Raw genomic sequence first — 12,109 nt, forward strand, 5'->3', positions numbered from 1 at the left:
GCGCTATCCGACGCTAGCCACCGACCGCATCGATGATCGGGTGAAGTCCTTCATCGCTCCGTCGATCGCTGGAACGCAGGTGAGCACGGGTGTTGATGAGCAGATGAGGGCTGGCTGGCGTAGGTGGATAGCTAATGTTTTTAGCATAGCTCTGTGAGGCTTCAATGGCGTCGTTAGCAACAGCATTGTTAAGCTTCGCCAGGCTGGAAAGCATTAACCGTGTAGTTACAGGTCCATGGTTTAATAGTATTGTTGATTTTCTGTATATCCTTCCAGTCAGGGGTTTATTTCTTTTGTTTCTATCTGCAGTTAAGCCTGATGCTATCACGTTAGCTCCGTAGCTAAAGTGCTTCGTCGATGTATTGTCGTGGAGATAAAAGTCACTGTGAATGTCCATTTCGCGTTCTCGACTCTCATTTTCAAGAGGATATAGTATCCGAGGTGGTTTAAAATACAAATCCGTGATCCACAATAGAAAAAGGAGAAAGTGTGGAATCCAATGAGCCCTTGTACCTATGTTACAGTCAGAGCGAAAAAAGATACATCCTGCACTGCATGATGTATGGATGAGGAACGTGAGAGTGAAGGACTAGCGAGTCCTTCACTCTCACGTATCTCATCCACTAATCTTTGATCCTCGCTCAAATTAATGGGGTAGTCGTCGCTTTCTCGGTCCGAATCACTCTCGCTGCTGGTGTAAACAATGGGGAAATGTGAGGAGCCATTCAACCTGCGACGTCATGCTACTTCCGGTACAGGCAAGGCTTTTTTTATCAGCGACCAAAAGTTGCGAACTTTATCGTCGATGTTCTCTACTAAATCCTTTCAGCAAAAATATGGCAATATCGTGAAATGATCAAGTATGACACATAGACTGGATCCGCTATCCCGTTTAAATAAAAAAAATTCATTTCAGTAGGCCTTTAAGACAGATACGACTGTATATACGACGTATACTGCCCTCCATAATAGCCTATCTCTTTTTGATGAAATAACATTAGAGGAACTCCTGCGGCGTGTAAATGGGATGAAACAAACAACTGTTTACTTGACCCACTTCCTGGGAAACTTATCAAGGAGCTTTTTGTAATAATAGGACCATCAGTGCTAAATATTATAAACTTATCACTTTCCTCTGGCACTGTTCCCCTAGCATTCAAAAAAGTGGTTATTCATCCTCTGCTCAAAAGACCTAACCTCGATCCTGACCTCATGGTAAACTACCGGCCGGTGTCCCACCTTCGGTTTATTTCGAAAATCCTAGAAAAATTGTTGCACAACATCTAAATGAACACTTAGTGTCTAACAATCTCTGTGAACCCTTTCAATCCGGTTTCAGGGCAAATCAGTCTACGGAGACAGCCCTCGCAAAAATGACTAATGATCTATTGCTAACGATGGATTCTGATGCGTCATCTATGTTGCTGCTTCTTGATCTTAGCGCTGCTTTCCATACCGTCGATCATAATATTTTATTAGAGCGTATCAAAACGCGTATTGGTATGTCAGACTTAGCCTTGTTTTGGTTTAACTCTTATCTTACTGACAGGATGCAGTGCGTCTCCCATAACAATGTGACATCGGACTATGTTAAGGTAACGTGTGGAGTTCTCCAGGGTTCGGTTCTTGGCCCTGCACTCTTCAGTATCTACATGCTGCCTCTAGGCGACATCATACGCAAATACGGTGTTAGCTTTCACTGTTATGCTGATGACACCCAACTCTACATGCCCCTAAAGCTGACCAACACGCCGGATTGTAGTCAGCTGGAGGCGTGTCTTAATGAAATTAAACAATGGAGGTCCGCTAATTTTTGCAACTCAACACTAAGAAAACGGAAATGCTGATTATCGGTCCTGCTAGACACCGACATCTATTTAATAATACCACCTTAACATTTGACAACCATTGATTGATTGATTAAAATTTTTATTAGTAGATTGCACAGTACAGTACATATTCCGTACAATTGACCACTAAATGGTAACACCCGAATAAGTTTTTCAACTTCTTTAAGTCGGGGTCCACTTAAATCAATTCATTCAAACAATTACACAAGGCGACTCGGTAAAGAATCTGGGTATTATCTTCAAGCCAACTCTCTCGTTTGAGTCACACATTACGAGTGTTACTAAAACAACTCTCTCGTTTGAGTCACACATTAAGAGTGTTACTAAAACGGCCTTCTTTCATCTCCGTAATATCGCTAAAATTCGTTCCATTTTGTCCACTTGCGACCCTGGGATCATTTTTCATGCGTTCGTTATGTCTCGTCTCCATTACTGTAACATATTATTTTCATGTCTCCCTATGTATAGCATTAAAAGATTACAGTTGGTACAAAATGCGGCTGCTAGACTTTTGACAAGAACAAGAACGTTTGATCATATTACGCCTATACTGTATATACCTTTATATACATATATACCTATATATATACACAGTATATACCTATACTGGCTCAACTGCACTGGCTTCCTGTGCACTTAAGATGTGACTTTAAGGTGTTACTACTTACGTATAAAATACTCTACAGTCTAGCTCCATCCTATCTTGCTGATTGTATTGTACCATATGTCCCGGCAAGAAATCTGCATTCAAAGAACTCCGGCTTATTCGTGATTCCCAGAGCCCAAAAAAAGTCTGCGGGCTATAGAGCGTTTTCTATTGGGCTCCAGTACTCTGGAATGCCCTCCCGGTAACAGTTAGAGATGCTACCTCAGTAGAAGCATTTAAGTCCCATCTTAAAACTCATTTGTGTACTCTAGCCTCTAAATAGACCCCCTTTTAGACCAGTTGATCTGCCGTTTCTTTTCTTTTCTCCTCTGCCTCCCTTTCCCTTGTGTGTGTGTGTGTGGGGGGGGGGGGGGGGGGGGTCCGGTGGCCATGGATGAAGTGCTGGCTGTCCAGAGTCGGGACCCGGGGTGGACCTGTGCATCGGTTGGGGACGTCTCTGCGCTGCTGACCCGTCTCCGCTCGGAATGGTCTCCTGCTGGACCCATTATGGACTGGACTCTCACTATTATGTTAGATCCACTATGGACTGGACTCTCACAATATTATGCTAGACCCACTCGACGTCCATTGCATCCGGTCTCCCCTAGGATGGGGGGTCACCCACATCTGCGGTCCTCTCCAAGGTTTCTCGTAGTCATTCACATTGACATCCCATTGGGTTGTGAGTTTTTCCTTGCCCTTATGTGGGCTCTGAACCGAGGATGTCGTTGTGGGTTGTGCAGCCCTTTGAGACACTTGTGATTTAGGGCTATATACAGTAAATAAACATTGATTGATTGATTGATTAATAGTATTAGCTAATATGCTAACAGTTTGCTAACAGAAAATATAAATAACGACAAGTAAAGGTATAATACTATTAACCGCAACATGTAAGTGTAAAAAAAAACAAAAAAACATTATGATTTGTACATTTTCAGAATGTAGACAATCTGAAGTTGTCTTTATTTTTAAGTTATCGTGCCGTGATTTTACCAGTCCGGCCCACTTAGGAGTAGATTTTTTTCCATGTGGCCACCCCATCTAAAATGACTTTGACACCCCTGGTCTAGTCCAAACGTCATGATGATTTATGATGCCTACACACGGAGGTCAGTATTGCAACTTGTAGTTTTTTAAGCATTAAGCCATCTTTTTGTAGTCAAAACATCATAATGAATTATGACCTCTACAGGAAGAAGTAAAAACTTGCAGTTTTTAAACGACCGGTATCCAACATCTCTCTTTTGTAGATCAGATGCACGACACAACACTTACTTACTTAGTCTTTGAAGATTGTTGGGTTACTGGTTGGGTCACACAAATAACCCAACTTTTTAGAAATAACCCATAAATATGACCCAACAGGCTCAACCCAGTATTTGGGTTGAAAAAATAACCCAGCATGTTCTAGTGTGTAATGTTGCCTTCAGTCTTCTTCAGCTCTTTATTATACTTTTGGACGACCAATTAAAATTACACATTTCATTCCTCATTTTCAGTTTTAGATCATACAATCCAGGTCACATGACTTCCATTCTAAACTCAACACTTGAGAACGGTACTTTGGAATGTTTTCTACCAGGGTGTGACAAATACCGAGGTGGTCCCCAAAATAAGCTAAACTCCAGGGTTTTTTAAACTTTAAAACTGTCATTGCTAAAAACAAAAAATCTTATAATTGACGGCTAGATCTGTACTTAATCTAGAGATTGTAGCGTTTAAGATACAAATGGTAATTTACTGATAAATGACTTATTTTTAACACGTTTATGAATCCCCAAGACTATAGTCTGATTTTGGTTTTTAACTATCATTGTTCAACAAATTATAATGAATCAAAAGCAATGTTGTTATGAATCATTGACTGTTTCAAGGCTTATATTATTCCACATCAAATATTCCACTTTGAGCATTTTTAGGTGGAAAATATTGCATATTTTGTGTGTTTCTATTAAAAAACGGCACAAAACATAGACAAGTTAAAACTTTATGTCGACAGATAGATATGAAGTTCATCTATCTATTTCAGTAAATAAATAACAATATATGACTTATTTTTAACACTTTAATGACTGACATTCTTTTGGGTCCCCAGGTTACAATGAATATTGTATTGGTTTGGAAAGTGAAAAATGGCCCCCACAAGCTTTCATTTTTCAGGGTGTGGCCCTCATTGGAAAAGTTTTAAACACCCCTGATATAAAAAATTTGAAAACCAGCAATTCACCTTTTTTTTTAAATTAATACGCTGACGTTTATCGTATTTAACAATTTTAACATAATTAAAACATAGTTTTAAAAATCTTGCTACAACCTCAACTTTGATGGGATTTGAACCCGAGACCTTCTAAAAAGGTGTTTTTAACCTTCTTTTAAAAAACATATTTAAAAAAGTAAAGAATATATTAAACATAAAATAAGATGATCAGTAAAAAGATTGATTAAAAAGGTGTGTTTTAACCTTTAAAAAAAATAATAATAAAAAAGGAATATACTAAACATAAAAAGAGATGATCAGTAAAAAGCCTGATTAAAAAGGTGTATTTTTAACCTTTAAAAAAAAAATACAATTAAAAAAGTAAAGAATATATTAAACATAAAATAAGATGATCAGTAAAAAGCCCGATTAAAAAGGTGTGTCTAATCTTTTTTCAAAAAGAATATTTAAAAAAATAATGTAGTAAACATAAAATAAGATGATCAGTAAAAAGCCTGATTAAAAAGGTGCGTTTTTAACCTTTTTGTTTAAAATATTTTTAAAAAGATGAATATTATAACCATAAAATAAGATGATCAGTAAAACGCCTGATTAAAAATGTGTCTTTAACCTTGTTTTAAAAATATATATACTGTAAAAAAAAATAATAATATAATAAATATAAGCCTGTATAAAAAGGTGTGTCTTTAACCTTTAAAAAAAAAACAAATATCAACGGTCTCTGCAGTCCTGAGATTCTCTGGAAGGTTGTTGCACAAGTGGGGGCCACAGTGGCTAAATGGTGCCTCACCGTGGGTCTTTGTTCTGGTATTTGGTAAAGCTAAAAGGGCATTGTTAGAGGACCTCAGGATCCGCTAGGGTTGAAACGGTAAAAACAGGTCAAATAGAAACATTTAGAAACTAATAATAGAACCTTAAAATCGAACCAGAGGCGGACGGGGAACCAAAGCGCGGCTTTAAAACTTGTGTAATGTGCGCCCGCCCTCAGGTCCTCGTCAGCACGCTTGCAGCTGAGTTTTGTAATAATTGTAGTCTTATGATGTTCTTTTTGGGAAGGCCAGAGTACAATAGTCTAAAGGACAGGAAATAAAATCAGGCATTAGCACCTCCGTGTTGGCCTGAGAGAGAAACGGGCGGACTCTGGCTATGTTCTTATGATGATAAAAACTTATTTTTGTACAAACCCCATTTCCATATGAGTTGGGAAATTGTGTTTGATGTAAATATAAACGGAATACAATGATTTGCAAATCTTTTTCAACCCATATTCAATTGAATGCACTACAAAGACAATATATTTGATGTTCAAACACATACACTTTATTATTATTTTGCAAATAATAATTAACTTAGAACTTCATGGCTGCAACGCGTGCCAAAGTAGTTGGGAAAGGGCATGTGTTACATGGCCTTTCCTTTTAACAACACTCAGTAAACGTTTGGGAACTGAGGAGACACATTTTTTAAGCTTCTCAGGTGGAATTATTTCCCATTTGCTTGATGTACAACTTAAGTGGTTCAACAGTCCGGGGGTCTCCGTTGTGGTATTTCAGGCTTCATAATGCGCCACACATTTTCAATGGGAGACAGGTCTGGACTACAGGCAAATCATATTTTTCATAGTACCCGCACTCTTTTACTATGAAGCCACGTTGATGTAACACGTAGTTTGGCATTGTCTTGCTGAAATAAGCAGGGGCGTCCATGGTAACGTTGCTTGGATGGCAACATATGTTGCTCCAAAACCTGTATGTACCTTTCAGCATTAATGGCGCCTTCACAGATGTGTAAACTTACACATCTGTAACTACCCATGTCTTTGGCACTAATACACCTCCATACCATCACAGATGCTGGCTTTTCAACTTTGCGCCTATAACAATCCGGATGGTGCTTTTCCTCTTTGGTCCGGAGGACACGGCGTCCACAGTTTCCAAAAACAATTTGAAATGTGGACTCGTCAGACCACAGAACACTTTTCCACTTTGTATCAGTCCATCTTAGATGAGCTCAGGCCCAGCGAAGCCGACGGCGTTTCTGGGTGTTGTTGATAAACGGTTTTCGCCTTGCATAGGAGAGTTTTAACTTGCACTTACAGATGTAGCAACCAACTGTAGTTACTGACAGTGGGTTTCTGAAGTGTTCCTGAGCCCATGAGGTGATATCCTTTACACACTGATGTCGCTTGTTGATGCAGTATAGCCTGAGAAATCGAAGGTGACAGGCTTAGCTGCTTACGTGCAGTGATTTCTCCAGATTCTCTGAACCTTTTGATGATATTACGGACCGTAGATGGTGAAATCCTTAAATTCCTTGCAATAGCTGGTTGAGAAAGGTTTTTCTTAAACTGTTCAACAATTTGCTCACGCATTTGTTGACAAAGTGGTGACCCTCGCCCCATCATTGTTTGTGAATGACTGAGCATTTCATGGAATCTACTTTTCTACCCAATCATGGCACCCACCTGTTCCCAATTTGCCTGTTCACCTGTGGGATGTTCCAATTAAGTGTTTGATGAGCATTCCTCAACTTTATCAGTATTTATTACCACCTTTCCCAACTTCTTTATCACGTGTTGCTGGCATCAAATTCTAAAGTTAATGATTATTTGCAAAAAAAATTTTTTTTTATCAGTTTGAACATCAAATATGTTGTCTTTGTAGCATATTCAACTGAATATGGGTTGAAAATGATTTGCAAATCATTGTATTCCGTTTATATTTACATCTAACACAATTTCCCAACTCATATGGAAACGGGGTTTGTAGGATAAAAGTCAGCTCAGAGTCAAAAACATTTTTTATGGACTGTGTTGGTCTAAGATCTTGTAATTGCGGTAAAAGATTATCCCTCTGGTCTTCAGGGCCTGTAACTAAAACCTCTGTTTGAGCTGTAGGAGATTCCCTGCCATCCATGACGTGACTACAATGCAGTTAAAAAGTAGATCTAATATCTAATACCGACTATTACCTTATTGAAATATTTCTATATCAACACTCAACTTCAGTTGGATTTGTACTTTTCAGCTCTTTTTAGCTCTTGGAGATTCACACCCGTGGTTAAAAAAACCCAATTCCTGACAAAGTGATGCTTTTATCAAAAACACGTGGAAATATTTCCCAAGTTGAGGAAGTTTAAGATTAAGTCTTCTAGGGCGGAGCCTGCGATGTAAATGCGATGTAAAAGACGTGACCATGAAGCATGAAGACGCTGTGGCAACAGATGCAACTTGCCCAAAATGTTGCATAGATGATGTTTTACACATCATCTTCGAGTCACTTTCTGACAGTCTCTTCAGGATGCACCGTTTAGTGGGCGGTCTTATTTACGTGCCTCCACTTGGACATCATGGCGTCTTCTCCCCGTCATCTTTGTTGTAGCAGTGTAGCGTGCAAGGACGGGAGTGGAAGAACTAGTGCAACAACAACAAGGCTGGAAATGTATCCCGTGAAAAACCGACCCACCGGAACTCTCTAATAACTAAAGTTCCTTGGGTGAATAATGTAAGCTCACTACACCGGTATGTTTTAGTGCATTCATAGTGTGTTTACTGACAGATATAAGTAAGAACTTTACACTACTTTAATATAAAGTAGTGTAAAGTTGCCATTTCTAATAAATGGCAACAGTGGAGGATGAATGTCCCATAACAAGAAGAAGATTACCAACTACAAAGGCGGATGTGCAATTTTTCAGGACTTGTGCAGATCCCAAATACAGATCAGCAGGTACCAGAAGGTAAGAAAAGTTGCTTTTGCATAAAATTGTGAAACAAAACGCCAGATAATATGTCTTACCTTATACAGCATAATAATACTCCTATGTTGAAGCACAGTGCAATCCATCAAGCGGTGTGGCTTCATAGTTTACCAAAGTCCTACTAAAACATTTTGATAGATTTTTGAGCGCCGTGTGTAATGTTCTATATTTTCAATGTAACATATACAATGTTGGTGTTGTTTACTTGAGTCATATTATCTCTTATGTTTGACTGCCATCTACTGGTCACACTTATCATTCCACTCTGTACCAAATAAGATTGCTTCGAGGTTGGTAAGCAAAACCAGAATTATTCCGTACATTAGGCGCACCGATAAGGCGCACTGTTGAGTTTTGAGGGGGAAAAAAAAGATTTTAAGTTAAGTTAAAGTTAAAGTACCAACACACTAGGTATGGCAAAATTATTCTCTGCATTTGACCCATCACCCTTTATCACCCCCTGGGAGGTGAAGGGAGCAGTGGGGAGCAGTGGGCAGCAGCGGTGGCCGCGCCCGGGAATCATTTTGGTGATTTAACCCCCAATTCCAACCCTTGATGCTGAGTGCCAAGCAGGGGGGTGCGCTTTATAGTCCGGAAAATACGGTAAGTCATTTATTTTCAATTGTGTTCTGTGACTGCTGCTGTTTTTGTCGTTCTTCTACGTTTTTCTGTAACTTTGTTTTGCTGCCCTCTTGGCCAGGTCAGTCTTGGAAAAAAGATTTTAATCTCAATGTGTTTTTACCTGCTTAAATAAAGGAGATTGATTGGAATGTGTGGGTAGAATTTTATTAAACAAAACCAGTTTTCTTTTAAGTAATATAGAAATGTATTAGAGCTGTTTATCTATTTTACCGAGGAATGTAGTTCATCATTGAACTAAAAATTTTGAATCGAGAATTGATTCTGAATCGAATCAAGAGCAACAATCGGCGGCTCTAGAGCCACATGTGGCTCTTTAGCGGCGCCCGGGTGGCTCTATGGAGCTTTTTCAAAAATGTATGGGAATGGAAAAAAAATGGGGGGAAAAATATTTTTTTTGTTTTAATACGGTTTCTGTACACGACACAAACCTTCCTAATTGTTAGAAAGCCCACTGTTTAATATGTTTGTGTTTATGCTTCAGTATCTGGCGAGCGCCGTTTTGTCCTATTAATTTCAGCGGCCTTTGAACTCACCATAGTTTGTTTACATGTACAACTTTCTCCAACGCTGCCACGGAAACACATGTTTTATGCCACTCCTTCGTTGTCTCATTTTGTCCACCAAACTTTTTATGATGTGCGTGAATGCACAAAGGTGAACTTTGTTGATGTTATTGACTTGTTGAAGTGCTAATCAGGCATATTTGGTCACTGCATGACCGCAAGCTAATGTACATATTGCATCATTATGCCTCGTTTGATAGTAGGCTAATGTAACTAATATAGACACTTACATCATGTGCTGCCTTCATTATAACACTTATATAAGACTTTTAAAGTCATTTTGATAGTAGGCTAATATAGCTAATATAGACACATCATGTGTTGTCTTCATTATAACACTTATATAAGACTTTTAAAGTCATTTTGATAGTAGGCTAATATAGCTAATAAAGACACTTACATCACATGTTGTCTTCATTATAACACTTATATAATTAGGTCTACTATACTACTGTATTTAATATTTTCATCCTGGTGGTACTTAATGAATACTTAGATCTACTACACTACTGTATTTTAATGTTGTCATTATTGTGGTACTTAATGAATCTTAGGTCTACTACACTACTGTATTTAATGCTGTCATTATGGTGTTACTTAATAAATACTTGGGTCTACTACACTACTGCATTTTAATGTTGTCATTATGGTGGTACTTAATGAATACTTAGGTTTACTACACTACTGTATTTAATGTTGTCATTATGGTGGTACTTAATGAATACTTTTCACATCCTGAAAATTTTAAATATGCGAGGGCCGTTTTAATATATTGTTATTTTGTAAAAAGAAATGCTAAAAACAGATTTTACATTGTTTTTTAAAGACAACTTTGTATTATTGGTAACAACGTGTATTGTTATTAAAAAAAACAGTAAACAGGTAAAAAATAAAAAAGCAAATAAACATAATTTAATGAGAACCTGCTGACATTTTTATATTAATAATTAATCATAATACACTTTGTCACTTATAATAACACAAAGCCGATCCTAACTTTTGTCTTTAAAGATAGTCTTTGGGTTTGTTTGTTTTACAAAATAAAATAATTTCAAAATAGCCCCCATATGCTTTTTAGTATGTGACCCTTGGTGGAAAAAGTTTGGAAAAGTTATATTTAAGTTGTTTTTTTAAAAGTTTTTTTACATTCTTACATTTTTTTAATCTAAAAATATGCTGCGAGCCAACACAACTCGAGCTTTTGTACTTTGGTCACCCCCGTGTGTTAATATAATGTTTTTTGCATGGTCAACTTCTACAGTTGAAAAAAACCAAGCAAATTTTTGCAATAAGTGCCATTTGTCTTTCAAAATTTTTAAATCGAATTTTAAGAAAGATAAAGTACTTTATTGATGCACAGTTTGCGGGCCACATAAAATGATGTGGCGGGCCAGATATGGCCTTGGGTTTGTGTTCCAGAGGTTCTACAAGCACATTGGATTATACAAATGCATTCATTTAAAGTGAGTGGTTTTATTGACGGTACTGACGCGGGTGGATAAAATATGTTTTTCACATTAAACATTTGTGTGATTGTTGTTCAAATACCCAAAAGGACGCAATAGAAATCCTGTATTAGATTCAGGGCGACATACTGGATGAGCAGAACATGCCTTGTTACTTTGCAGTGCCTCAACGTCGCCACTAGGTAGTAACAGAATTGCATAAACGTTTTTAAATTCCTGCTGGAGTTGTGCAGCAGGTCCGAGGTTCAAACACGGCGTCCAACTCAAGGCCCGGTGGGCCACATCTGGCTCGCCACATCATTTTATGAAATTAATTCAATTTAATCATTGTTTATTAGTCAATGGATTCCTTATTTGCATTGTGATGGACAACAATGCATGAAACTGCACAGCTTTTCAACTTTAACATTATCCAATATTGCAAAAAATATATTATCATACGTTACAAATGTATATTTTTTTTGTTATCATTGAATTGTACACTTTGAAAATGACAATAGATTTATACAGTAAAACTTATTGTTTTTTACAGTGTATTACTGTAAGTAGAAAAACATCTACCACTGTTTCTTTGTGGTACAATTATGTCGACTGAGCTGCCAGTTTTTTAATGAAAAATCTACAGATGTTTTTACAGTTTATTACTGTAAATGGAAAAACGGTATCACTTTTTTTCTTCTTTTTAACGGTAAAAAAAATAACCTGGCAGCTCGGTTGCCAGATTGAAAAAAAGAACAGTGGTACTGTTTTTCCATTTACAGTTTTATATTGTAAAAAAAACACTGTAAATTTTACATAAAAATTCTGGCGACTAACTTGCCAGTTTTTTTTACATAAAAAAAACAAAAAAAACAGTGCTACTGTTTTTCCATTTACAGTAAAATGTTGTAAAAAAAAATTAAAAAATTAAAACTGTATATTTTACAGTACAATTCTGGTGACTGAGTTGACAGGGTTTTTTT

Source organism: Entelurus aequoreus, linkage group LG10, assembly GCF_033978785.1.
Source record: "Entelurus aequoreus isolate RoL-2023_Sb linkage group LG10, RoL_Eaeq_v1.1, whole genome shotgun sequence".
NCBI classification, from domain to species: Eukaryota; Metazoa; Chordata; class Actinopteri; order Syngnathiformes; family Syngnathidae; genus Entelurus; species Entelurus aequoreus.